The 12,800-nt window shown below is 46.1% G+C and overlaps 1 pseudogene; it reads right to left on the bottom strand.

The window, feature by feature from the left end:
- Window positions 1-298: 298 nt before the first annotated feature.
- Window positions 299-11,118, bottom strand: LOC139363818 (zinc finger protein 669-like; annotated as a pseudogene).
- Between the last annotated feature and the right edge of the window lie 1,682 nt (window positions 11,119-12,800).

The raw sequence follows: 12,800 nt of genomic DNA, 5'->3' as shown, positions 1-12,800 counted from the left end.
GCTAATTTTTGTATTTTTAGTAGAGACGAAGTTTCACCATGTTGGCCAGGATGGTCTCGATCTCCTAACTTTGTGATCCGCATGCACAGGGCTTTCCTCCAACCCCCCGTGGCTTTTTATGTCCTTGAAAAAGAACTAAGACAACTGAAATGTGCCACCATGCCCAGCTAATTATTTTCTTTTTTTTTTTTTTTTTGAGATGGAGTCTCGCTCTGTCGCCCAGGCTGGCATGCAGTGGGGCTATCTCAGCTCACTGCAAGCTCCGCCTCCCAGGTTCACACCCTTCTCCTGCCTCAGCCTCCCGAGTAGCTGGCGTGAGCCAACGTGCCCGGCATTATTTTATTTTTCTAGAGACAGGGTTTCACCATGTTGCCCAGGTTGTTTCACATTGTTTTAATCCGGGCTAGTTATGAACTCCTGGGCTCAAGCAATACACACACTTTTGCCTCCCAAAGTGCTGGGATTATAGGCTGAGTCACTACACCCAGCCTCTATATCATGACTTCTTTCATGGTGAGTAAGGTGACTGGAACGAGTGTAGCCTTTACCGCATCTCTTACATTCATAGGGTTTTTCTCCAGTATGAATTCTTTCGTGGAGGTGAAGGGAACTGAGACGACTGAAGGCTTGGTCACATTGTTTACATTCATAGGGTTTCTCTCCAGTATGGTTACAAAGGGAACTCAAAGGACTAAAGACTTTGCCAAAATGTTTACATTCATAGGGTTTCTCTCCAGTATGAATGCTTCCATGACAACGAAGGGAAGTGGAACAGCCAAAGGCTTTATCACATTTGGTACATTTATAGGGTCTTTCTCCAGTGTGAGTCCTTTCACGCGTCTTAAAATAACAAGAAAATCTGAATGTTTTCCCACATTCCTTACATTCCTAGGATTTCTCTCCAGTGTGAGTTCGTTCATGTATTACACAACAACCGGAAACAGTGAACGCTTCTCCTGTGTGAGTTCTCTGATGTCTTTCAAATGAATTGAGAAAATAAAACGCTTTCCCACATATCGTACATTTATAACTGGATTTCCACTGTGCATTATCATGTGTCTTCTAACACCTGGAACAGAAACGAAGAATTTCCCACATTGTTCACATTTATATTGCTTCTCTCCATATGGTTTGTATCCTGAGTGAGCTAGGATGTGCCTATTAAGGAGGGAATGATATATAAAGACTTTTCCACAAACACTGCATTCACGTTGTTTTAATCCAGTAGAAACGTTCTCATTCAGATCAAGATTTGGAATTTGGCTGACAACTTGTCCATACTGTCTACCTTTTTTGCTTTCACACGGTCTCTGTAACACATGATTTCTGTAAAAAAAAATGACAAGCACATTATTATTGGTTGGTTTAATAACTTTCTACTTATTAATAGGTCTTGGACTTACACTGCTACCAATACCAAGGAAAATGCATTATTATTATTTTTTTTGGCCATGATTGAATTATTTGAAAGTAAATGGGTTACCACTGAAAACACAGCTACCACCTACACGACTATGACCAAATTAGTAACATTCATATACACAATTTTGTAGTGCTATTTTCAAGTAAACTGTTTTCCAAACACTGACTGCTACACTGAAGTACGTTACATTTGGGTGAAATTTTTCTAAAACAAAATAAATTTCAAGTGACTCTTATTTGTTTTGATTACTTGTTTTTAAGTTCATATGACTTGCTAAGATTCCTTCAAAGGACTTTATTTCCTCTTCTCAGTGCAAGTTATCTTATATCTTTCCCAGGTTTTTCAAAGTGATCTTCAATATTCTGGTCTTTCCATTAGTTTCCTAAAATGCAGACCCACAAAATTATCATGAATTATTAAAAACTATAGAAACGTTACTAGATTTATGTTCATTGTACACAGTGCCCATGCCTGATTTCTTCACCAAATCATTCCCTTGCCACATTCCAAATCACAAATAGCACTGATGATAGGGAAATACTTCTGTAATTAAGTGAAATGTGTTGTCATTCTTACCTACAGAAGCCAGGTTCCTGCAGGTTTCCTGCATCACTTCTCTCTAGAGATTCTTCTGAGAAGAATTTAAGAAAGCCCATTCCTCCTGGGTAAAGTTTACAGCCACATCCTCAAAAGCCATGGAGTCCTAGAACATTCCACACATGTGGATAGAAGGACGGGTGAGACTGACAGCACTGGGAATTTATACTCAATCCATAAGCTCTTTACATGATTCTAAAATTTTCAAGCATTTCTTCTATGACGTGATTGTCACAACTCTTACTCTGTTCACACATACTCCCTCCCACACAGCAGTATTAATGCTGGAATTGAACTATTCAAAAAGGTAACAGCAAAGTAGAAACACCCATCTCATTAGAGAATCCAGGGAGTAAGATGTGCTGCTAGGAGTTACCTTTTAACTTCACTTTGTACATTTCTAGTATCTGTCATAATAAAGTCCTACCTGATGTGCATAAGGGAGTTAATATTATCAGTCCTGAGACTACTGATTCTTAAAAACACCTGCTCGCAAAGTTCCATCTTTGTATTAGTAACTTACATTTTGAAAGGGATTCCACCAACCCAAGTAATAAGAATGACCCACTGCATCTAAATGGCTTATGCAATATATTTGCCAAAACTTTTTCTGCTGAAGGTCTATTATTTTGTGTCACTGCAGTGGTGCTTAGGGAACCAGACACCAAAACACAGTCTGAACACTAAGTGTTCAATGAGTTTCCCTGGTAGACAATATTTTACATGTGCTGTCACTTGTTAACTGGGAAGTTGAGCCCATTCCATGTGATTACACCAAGACAGAGTAGGCTTATTAAATTTAATTGAGTAGCAAATAAAACCAATAATTGATATTTAACAACATTAATACAACAATTTTTAAAATTTCTATTGCACAATGTCAAGGCAGAAAGGAATAAGAGGAAATATGACACATGGTTTTTAAAATGACATTAATGTCACCACTTCCAGATGCTATTCCTATGAAATCACATAAATTCCCAAATCAGGTTGTTTTAGGCAAGAAAAACTACTTTTTCATACGTAGTAAAAATGACAAATATCTAATGCTTTTTTGTCACTTAAAAAAAGAGTGATAGCTTGTCTAACATACTTCTAAGATTTTCAAACGAAAATACTCAGGACAGCACAGTATTAGCAGAGAGATGAGCAAGCAGACCAAGGGGAAGAAAAGTCTTAATGACCCAGCATTTATATGGAAAGTTGATGAATGATAGACTAGGCGCTGTAGAATAGAAAAAGAAATCACATGCACTTTAAAATATGAGGCAAACCAGGCTGGCATCTACTTGGGAAAATGCATTGCATTCTTCTCTATTCCATGAACCGTAATCAACTTATTATATATTCAAATATGAAAGACAAAACCAGAACACTTTCAGAAGTCACAGGAAGATTTTTTTTTTACGAAGGATTAGGCAGAATTTCTTTTGTGTAAGAAAACAGTGATAAAGGAACAGACAAACTCAAACATGTTAAAATTTAGGGACTAAAAAGAAAATAGAGTGGGCCAGGCGTGGTGGCTCAGGCCTGTAATCCCAGCACCTTGGGAGGCTGAGACGGGTGATCACCTGAGGTCCGGAGGTTGAGACCAGCCTGGCCAACATGGCAAAACCCCGCCTTTTTGCTGTTGTTTGTTTTTTGAGATGAAGTCTTCCATTGTCGTTTGGGCTGGGGTGCAGTGGCAAGATCTTGGCTCACTGCAAACTTCACCTCCCTGGTTCAAGCAATTCTCTTGCCTCAGCCTCCCGAGTAGCTGGGATTACAGGTGCCTGCCACCAGGCTCAGCTAATTTTTTTGTATTTGTGGTAGAGACAGTTTTTCACCGTGTTGGCCAGGCAGCTCTGGAACTCCTGACCTTGTGATCCACCCACCTTGGCCTCCCAAAGTGCTGGGATTACAGGAATGAGCCACGGTTCCAGGCCTAAAACCCCGTGTTTACTAAAAATACAAAAATTAGCTGGGTGTGGTGGTGGGCCTATAATCCCAGTAACTCTGAGGCTGACACAGGAGAATCACTTGAACCTGGGAGGCAGAGGTTGCAGTAAGCAGAGATGGCGCCACTGCACTCCAGCCGGGCTCAGAGCAAGACAGTGTCTCCAAACAAACAAACAAACAAAAACAAACAAACAAACAAACAAAAACCCAGATATACAGATAAGAGGATGCAGATGTGCCCACTGTCATAAATTCTTCACCATGCTACAAGAGGGGAACTGACATTTTGGTGAATCTTTGTAACTCATCAATTTATCTATCACACTTTTATTTCACCAGTAGCATTGACAAAGCTAAGTCCTACAATTCCATTTGAAATTACCCTTAAAAAGAACAGACTTTTAAAACCTACTACACTCACTCTGAGGAAGAAATAAATATGAATTTTTAGCAAATAAAATGCATCATTTTAGCTTGCCTCTTTGGAAATAGTATTTTTATCTTTCAAGCTGTACTGACAAAATGTATCTTACAGTCAATGAAAAACTGAAACTCAAATAAGCGGACAAGCCTTTTCAAGATAACAAACTCAGGGAGAGGCAGTGCTGACCCCAACACAGACCTTTCTAAGTGTCACGGCATTCCATTCTATCCCTCGGGACACCCATCCTGTTCAGTAAAGCACTCAGTCACCACCTAGGAGGCACTGGCACTGCTCTTTGTCCTCCTGTGTGCCTTAAAAGCATCTTCATATTCAGGTTCTTGCACATCCTCTCTGGGGTGGGTTTTCCTTGTCCTTTGGGATAATTTTTCTCTCTTCGAAAGTCTGAGACAATCTAGACAGCAGAAATCATTTCTGCCTTTTCCTCTCAATATCAGCATCCCATTTGCAGATCGTCAATGTGTCTCCGAGGAATAAAAGCTCCGGCTGGAGGAACAGTTTTAATGACCTAGCTTTAAGGACATTACGTTGTATTGTCCATTCATTTTAATGTCCTAAAATTTTAATAACCCTAAGGGGTCACCATTTTAGATGAAACTATACCAGGAGATTCCTCTAAGGCCAAGAGCATCCAGCTGCTCTCCTGAGAGGCTCTACCCCCTACCTCAGGCTGTCCTTGGGGATGAGATGATCCCGGGGCTGATACTCACTAGACCCTCTAATAGACATGGCCACAATGCGTATCCTGGGTCATCCCCAGACAGTTCTAAAATGCCAGGACTAGGAAAAGACAGGAGGGTGGCTGAGGACACAACACCCTGTAAAGTTTTCACGGGGGGACCTCAACCTAAAGACATTTGGGTAATATGTACACTTAGGAAAGATGAAGAGAGGCACAAAGATTTTTTTTACAGTAGAGTGTCAGAGGATTTATTCTCTGCTTTCCTTTCGTGTAAAATGTTTGAAAACAGAAAAATATTTTGGCCATGGTGGCTCACGCCTGTATTCCCAGCGCTTTAGGTGGTTGAGGTGGGCGATCAGTTAAGATCAGGAGTTCGAAACAACCTAACCAACATGGCAAAACCATGTCTCTACTAAAAATACAAAAATTAGCTGGACGTGGTGGTGGGCGCTTATAAGCCCAGCTACTTGGGAGGCTGAAGCAGGAGAATCGCTTGAACCTGGGAGTCAGAGGTTGCAGTGAGCTGAGACTGTGCCATTGCACTCCAGCCTGGCGACAGGGTGAGACTCCGTCTCAACAACAACAACAACAACAAAAATATAAATATATATAAAATATACATTTAAAATTATTACATGTAGATAGTATTTGAAGTCATGGGACTGACTGTAGGTAGAAACAAGAGAAGGCAAGGAAAGTTTTCACATTTATATTTGTATATAATTATATAAAATTAATATACATAATTATAATATATAAATATATCATATAGGCTGTGCACAGTGGCTTACACCTGTAATCCCAGCAATTTGGGAGGCTGAGGTGGGCAGATCACCTGAGGTCAGGAGTTCGAGACTAGACTGACCAACATGGAGAAATCCCATCTCTACTAAAGATACAAAAATTAGCCAGGCGTGGTGGTGCGTGCCTGTAATCCCAGCTACTCAGGAGAATGAAGCAGGAAAATCACTTGAACCCAGGAGGTGGAGGTTGCGGTGAGCCCAGATTGTGTCATTGCACTCCAGCCAGGGTGACAAGGGCTAAACTCCATCTCAAAATAAATAAATAAATAAAACAATAAATATATATTTATATCTAAATTTATAATTATAATACATAAATGTGTATATACATACATTTATTATAAATTTATTAATATATGAAATATATTTATTTCTGAGACAGGGTCTGGCTCTGTCACCCAGGCTGGAGTGTAGTGGCACTATCATAGCTCATTGGAGCCTTGAACAGATGGCTCAAGCGATCCTCCCACCTCAGCCTCCTGAGTGGCTAGGATTGCATCCACACACCACCATGCCTAGCTAATTTTAAAATTTTTTGTAGAGACAGGGTCTTCCTTTTTTGCCTAAGCTGGTCTTGAATTCCTGGGCTCAAGTGATCTCCCTGCATCAGGCTTCCAATGTGTTAGACGTGGGCCACTGCATCTAGTCTAATGCATTTTTTAATTTGCGACTTTATATTATTTAATATTTTGAAGTACTGAATGTGTTGAACAACCAACTTGCAGAATTCCCGAACCATGGACGGTCAGCTGTCATGTCCTCGTTCAAATCGTCCCAGCACACCAAAGCTAGAAACCTTTCAGCCAACTTCCACTTATGTCTCCCGGGGCAGGACAATGTCACTTGGCCAATCCCCACTAAGAGGGACTCTGGAAAGGTAAGAAACTATTCTGTTCTCTATAATGGAATGTGACCAGGGAGAAGGCAGTTGGGAGGGCCAGCTGGGCCCTCCAACCAGCAGCGTCCACCATCGACTAACTGCCCTAGAGCTACACCGTGCTGGGCATTTGGGGCACTGTTATGAGCAAGAGTTTCCATTTTTCTTCTCATGGGACCTTCATGCTAGTGGCAAGAGACAGTTTTTTTGTTTGTTTGTTTTTGTTTTTGAGGCAGAATTTTGTTCTTGTCACTCAGTCTGGAGGGCAATGGTGTAATCTCGGCTCACTGCAACCTCTGCCTCCTGGATTCAAGCAATTCTCCTGCCTCAGCCTTCCGAGTAGCTGGGATTACAGGATTGTACGACCACATCTAGCTAATTTTTGTATTTTTAGTAGAGATGGGGATTCACCATGTTGTCCAGGCTGGTCTGGAACTCCTGAGCCACTGCACCCAGTCAAGAGGGAGATTTTAAATCAGTAAGTATAATTGTGATGAATGCCAGAAAGAAGAATGTGTGTGATGGGGAGGGGACTTAAGTTATTCTCTCATATTTTAACACTTTCATAGGAAATAACTAAAAACTTAGAAGCTTAAAACAACACACACCTTTAAGCCAATTTTGGCAAGCTAGGAGTTGAGCACATTTTAGCGGGACCTGTGCTTGGGATCTCACGCTAAGCAGCTGGGCTGCATCCTCATCTGAGGCTCCACCAGGGCAGAATCCATTTCCAGGTCCGCCGAGGTTATTGACAGAATTCATTTCCTCGGACCCGCTTGGCAATGTCCCAGCTTTTTGCTTCCTTGCCTATGGGGCCCCACCAAAGGTCCTTTCTCAGCACAGCATCTCCCTCCTGTAGCGCCTGCAGGCGGAACCTTTCTCTCTAGTGTGCGAAGGTGATGCACTGTGACAGTGACATCCCATTGCTTTTGCCAGGCTCTATGGGTTAAAAGCCAGTCACCGGTTTTGCTCGTACCCAAGGTCAGGAAGACTATGCAACGGCATAGGTCATTGGGGGGTCAGTCACTTTAGGGTGTGGCTGTCACCACTGAACTTGGTGAGACTTTAAGGGTTGGTAGGAGCTGGCCAGGTACAGGGGTGAGGGTGTGTCAGGCAGGGGTGAGGGCATGGAGGGGGATGCAGAGGCCTGCACCCTGGAATGTCCTTTCACTCCCTGAGGTTTTGTTCTCCTGATCCCTGAGTACATCCCAGAACACAGTGGGGCCCTAGCAGGGGAGAGGTAGGGAAGCATGTGTTGTTCCTCTGGGGACCTTGTTAGGCAAATCAGATTAGGGGCCAGGCTTTCAGTGGTGGGTGCGAGCGTGGGAGTGATGAGTGTGCAGGTGTGTGTGGGAAGAGCGATGGGGATGGGGTCAGCTCCAGCCACCATGAAGACCTGAACTGTGCATCCACCCATCCCAGCAGCCTCCCTGAGTGAGTGCCTTCAGGGCGCAGGTCCTGTTTTACACATGGAAGTGAATCAGAATGGGACACTGCCTTGCTTTAGAGAGGTCACACTTTTTCTCTTTCTTTTTCTTCTTCTTTTTCTTTTTTTTTTTTTAATTTGCGACAGATTCTCACTCTGTTGCCCAGCCTGGAGTGCAGTGGTGTGACCTTGGCTCACTGCAACCTCTACCTCCCAGGTTCGAGCAATTTTCCTGCCTCAGCCTCCTGGGTAGGGTAGCTGGGATGATACGCACGCATTACCATGCCTGACTAATTGTTGTATTTTAGTTTCACCATATTGGCCCGGCTGGTCCCAGTCTCCTGGCCTCAAGCGATCTGCCCGCCTCAGCCTCCCAAAGTGCTGTGACTACAGGCGTAAGCTACCACACCGGGCGAGAAGTCACACTTCATGCCAAGTGGGTGGGAGCCACTCAGACAGCACACCAGCTGGTGCTGGGAGTGAGGGGTGCTCAGCGTCCTAGGAAGGCAGAGGCCTGCATGAGAGGTTCGGGGAGGAAGTACTGGAGGAGGATTTGAGATTTTCACCTGAGCAGCTGGGTGGATGGAGGGGCTGTTTACAGAGAATCACAAGAATGTGGATGAGCAGGTTAGGACACTAATAAAGCACTCTGTTTTGGCCCGCAGAAAATTTGAGATGCTTCCCTGTGTCCAGCGGGGGCTTTGGGAAAGGTCAGGGCTGGGCATCTGACTGGGATGGATGTCTCTGGCAGGCAGCAGAGCATGTGGATGGTTTGTGAAGCCCGGAAGGTCATGAGATTACCTGTGGCAATGCCCACTGCAAATGGAAGGTCATTTGGCCTGAGTCCAGACATATACAAGTTGGGCGGAGAAGGGGGTGGGTCCCCGGGACCCACCGAACAGCAGCTATGGAAGTACAGGGAAACCAAGGGTGTGGGGTGACATGAAGCAGGAAGCTCAAATAAGATGAGGAAAGACGTTTGAAAGACGATCAGGGCTGGGGACAGTGGTTCATACCTGTAATCCCAACACTTTAGGAGGCTGAGAGGAGAGGATGGCTTGAGGCCAGGAGTTTGAGACCAGCCTGGGCAACATAGGGAGACCCCATTTCTATAAATAAATAAACACCATTGGTACTTGGCATTTCAGGCGGGGAACAGCAAACACATGAAAGCTCTGAGGCTGGAAAGGGAAGTGATTAGTGCTCGCTCCTGGTTCCTTTATCAGTCCTTAAAGCGATGCAGAGACATTTCAGGTACTCCTTGGCCGAGCTCCTTCAGGGAAGGCCTAAGTTCGCTTCTACTTCCCATCCATTAATTTTTTTTTTTTTTTTTTTTTTTTTTTTTGGAGACAGAGTCTCATTCTGTCGCCCAGGCTGGAGCGCATGCAGTGGCACCATCTCAGCTCACTGCAACCTCCACCTCCCGGGTTCAAATGATTCTCCTGCCTCAGCCTTCCCAGTAGCTGGAACCACAGGTACGCGCCACCACGATCGGCTAAGTTTTCGTATTTTTAGCAGAGATGGGGTTTCATCTTGTTGGCCAGGCTGGTTTCGAACTCCTGGCCTCAAGTAATCCACCTGCCTCGGCCCCACAAAGTGCTGGGATTACAAGTGCCAGCCACCGCGCCCGGCCCTACTTCACTCCTAACGCCCACCATACGTGCTTCCAAATGTTTGCTGAATGACAAGGTGAACGAGTGAATGCGACTACGTGACTTCGGGCAGCAGGCAATCCTATTCCTTGGACCTCAGTTTCCCTTTTTGTAAAGCAAGCCTGTCTCTCGCTCTCTGCCCTAAAAGCCTGAGTTCTGGGCTTGAGATGAGCGCGTCCTGTAGAGCAGACTCCAGGTGGACGTTGAGCTGGGTCTTCTAGGAGGCCAGGATGCGGCCAGCTCTTGGGTCCAGTCCTCCCGCGGGACCCCGCACGCCCAGTCCCAGCGCCGCCCCGCCCAACCTGCCTGTGTTCCCCCAGGCCCCGCCCTCTCCGCGCAGCTCGCTTCCCATTGGCCGGGGGGCGGGCCCTGGGCGCCCGGCTCCGCTGGGGGCGGGGCTGCGGGCGGCGGGCCGGGCCGTGTGCACCTGCGCGGTGTGTTTCCCGGCCGCGGCTCCGCGCCAGCTGCAGCTCTTTGATCTGAGCCGGATCCTGAGCGGGGAACACGGGCTGAAGCGGCGGCAGAGGCCCCTCCCCGGGGCTCCATTGTTGAGGCTGCCGCGGCTCTGTCGGCTGCTCAGCTGCGCTCCAGCCGGCCCAGGCGCGGCGGCGAGGAGCGAGCGCTGCGAGGCGGCTGCCTGAGGTGAGACGGCGCGACGGGCGATGGGGCCTCCGGACCGGGCGGGGGTCTCTGCCCCGCGCGTGGCGGCTCCGAGCTGGGCTCCGCAGGGTCTGACGTTGGGATCCGGGGTCCTTGCGCCAGGGCTTTGTCTCGGCCTTGGGCGGCACCGGGGGCTTAGCGCCTGCTGCGGTACCTCGTCGGCCCGCGGGGGGTCCCGGTCGCCCTGCGGGTGGGAGCCGGTCCCTACTGCTCCCCGGCTCCCCGCGTCTGCCGCGGAGGGGACTGCATGGACCCAGGCGCTGGCTTCTGCCCGGTCCCCCGCAGCGTGGCTGGTCCCCGCGTGCGGCAGAGGGGGCCCTGCGAGGGCCCACTCGTGGGGCGGGGTCCGGGTCTCCGCGAGTGGGAGACTCCGCCGCCCTCCCCGCCCTCCCTCGCAGCGAGACTGCTTCCCTAGACTCACAGAGGGTGCTGCGCGGACCTTCGGACGAGGGAGTCCGTGACTCTGGGTGGGGGCTCTTTCCTGGCCCCGCATGACAGCTTCCTGAGTGTTTTGTCACCTATATAGGTGGCTGCTTGGACCCGCGCGCCTGGGTAAATGCGAGGTCCTTTTTCAATACCGTGAATCCAAGTATTCATGCTATTTTAAATCTGCAATTCTTTGACTCTCCAGAGGGTTTTTAGATTAATTTTTTTTCTATTACTTCCTAGTGTTTGTTGCATAGTTCAGAGTACTTGATTAAAACTTAACAGGTCCGCCTGGTGCGGTGGCTCACGCCTGTAATCCGAGGACTTTGGGAGGTCTAGGCAGGCGGATCACTTGAGGTCAGGAGTTCGAGACCAACCTGGCCAACATGGTGAAACCCTGTCTCTACTAAAAATGCAAAAATTAGTTGGGCGTGGTGGTGGGCGCCTGTAATCGCAGCTTCTCAGGACGCTGAGGCAGAATAGCTTGAACCCAGGAGGCGGAGGTTGCAGTGAGTGAAATGGCTCCACTGCACTCCAGCCTGGGCCATAGAGTGAGACTTCCTCTCAAAACAAAAACAAAAACAATGTACTGGGTCTACCTCTGGATCTGGAATTTTCCTGGAAGGCCTTCTCTTCTGGGCTTCATTTTTCTCACTTTTGAGGATCGTAAACTACATAATTTCCAAGAATTTTTGCCCTACACCTTTAATTCTTTCAAGCAAATATAGCAAAGAAAAATTCTCTTCCCCGCAATGGTGTAAGGAAGTCTCTCACAGAAGGGGACACATGGGTATGGAGAAGACAGAGGGTATATATATATATGGTTTTTTTGTTTGTTTGTTTTTGTTTTGTTTTGTTTTGTTTTGGTGACGGAGTTTTGCTCTGTTGCCCGTGCTGGAGTGCAGTGGCAGGATCTTGGCTCACTGCACGCTCCGCCTCCTGGGTTCACTCCATTCTCCTACCTCAGCCTCCCAAGCAGCTGGGACTATAGGCGCCTGCCACCATGCCCGGCTAATTTTTTGTATTTTTAGTAGAAACAGGATTTCACTGTGCTAGGCAGGATAGTCTCCATCTCCTGACTTCGTGATCTGCCCGCCTCGGCCTTCCAGAGTGCTGGGGATTACAGGTGTGAGCCACTGCGCCTGGCCGACAGAGGATGTATTTTTGAGCTCTACATTTCAGAGTTCTTTTCTCTAGCCCTGGCCTGGGTCCCAAACAGGGAACTTAATTCACTCTATCCCTGAAGTATACTCTTGCTTTGATGCCATTGGTATGTTGTCCTAGAGATTTTGCTGTGGCTGCTAGGAGTGTTTCAGGGTTAAGGACTGATGCAACCTCTCTTTTGTCAGTTTATGAGTCTATAAACCATCTTGTTTCCTTTAGCGTTATCTCCCTGGAACTGGAAGGTGAGAGATGAAGTTTTCTTAGATTATAAGTCTCAGTCTTTGCTATCTACCTTCGTCTGTCGCCCATGTCACCTGCTGTTTTTTTCCCCCCTGTTTTTCATTTTAATGTTTTTATTGGATAGGTGTCTATTATTGCAGGCTACCTCAAAACATTTTTGGATATTGACAGGATATAAGTATGAATAATATGTAAAAGATAACTTATTCTAGTTCTTTTGAGCAGAGGATTTGGTTTCGATATGTGGCCCTATTAAAGCTTTTGTTAAGCCCAAGTACTTGCTGAACTTCAGTTCCCTTACCTGTAAAATGGAGTTAGTTGTTAGTAATACCTGTTCTGCCTAACTCAGGAGATTGTTTTGAGGATCAAATGAAATAATGAATGTAATGGAATTTTGTAAATTTTAAATGAAATATTGTATTACCTAAGATTTTTTTTTTTTTAACGCCGTATTAAGAATGGAATGAATC

Source organism: Macaca nemestrina, chromosome 6 (genome assembly GCF_043159975.1).
Source record: "Macaca nemestrina isolate mMacNem1 chromosome 6, mMacNem.hap1, whole genome shotgun sequence".
Lineage (NCBI taxonomy): Eukaryota > Metazoa > Chordata > Mammalia > Primates > Cercopithecidae > Macaca > Macaca nemestrina.
The sequence above is the reverse complement of the archived record's forward strand: the minus strand, read 5'-3'. Positions and strand labels throughout refer to the sequence as shown.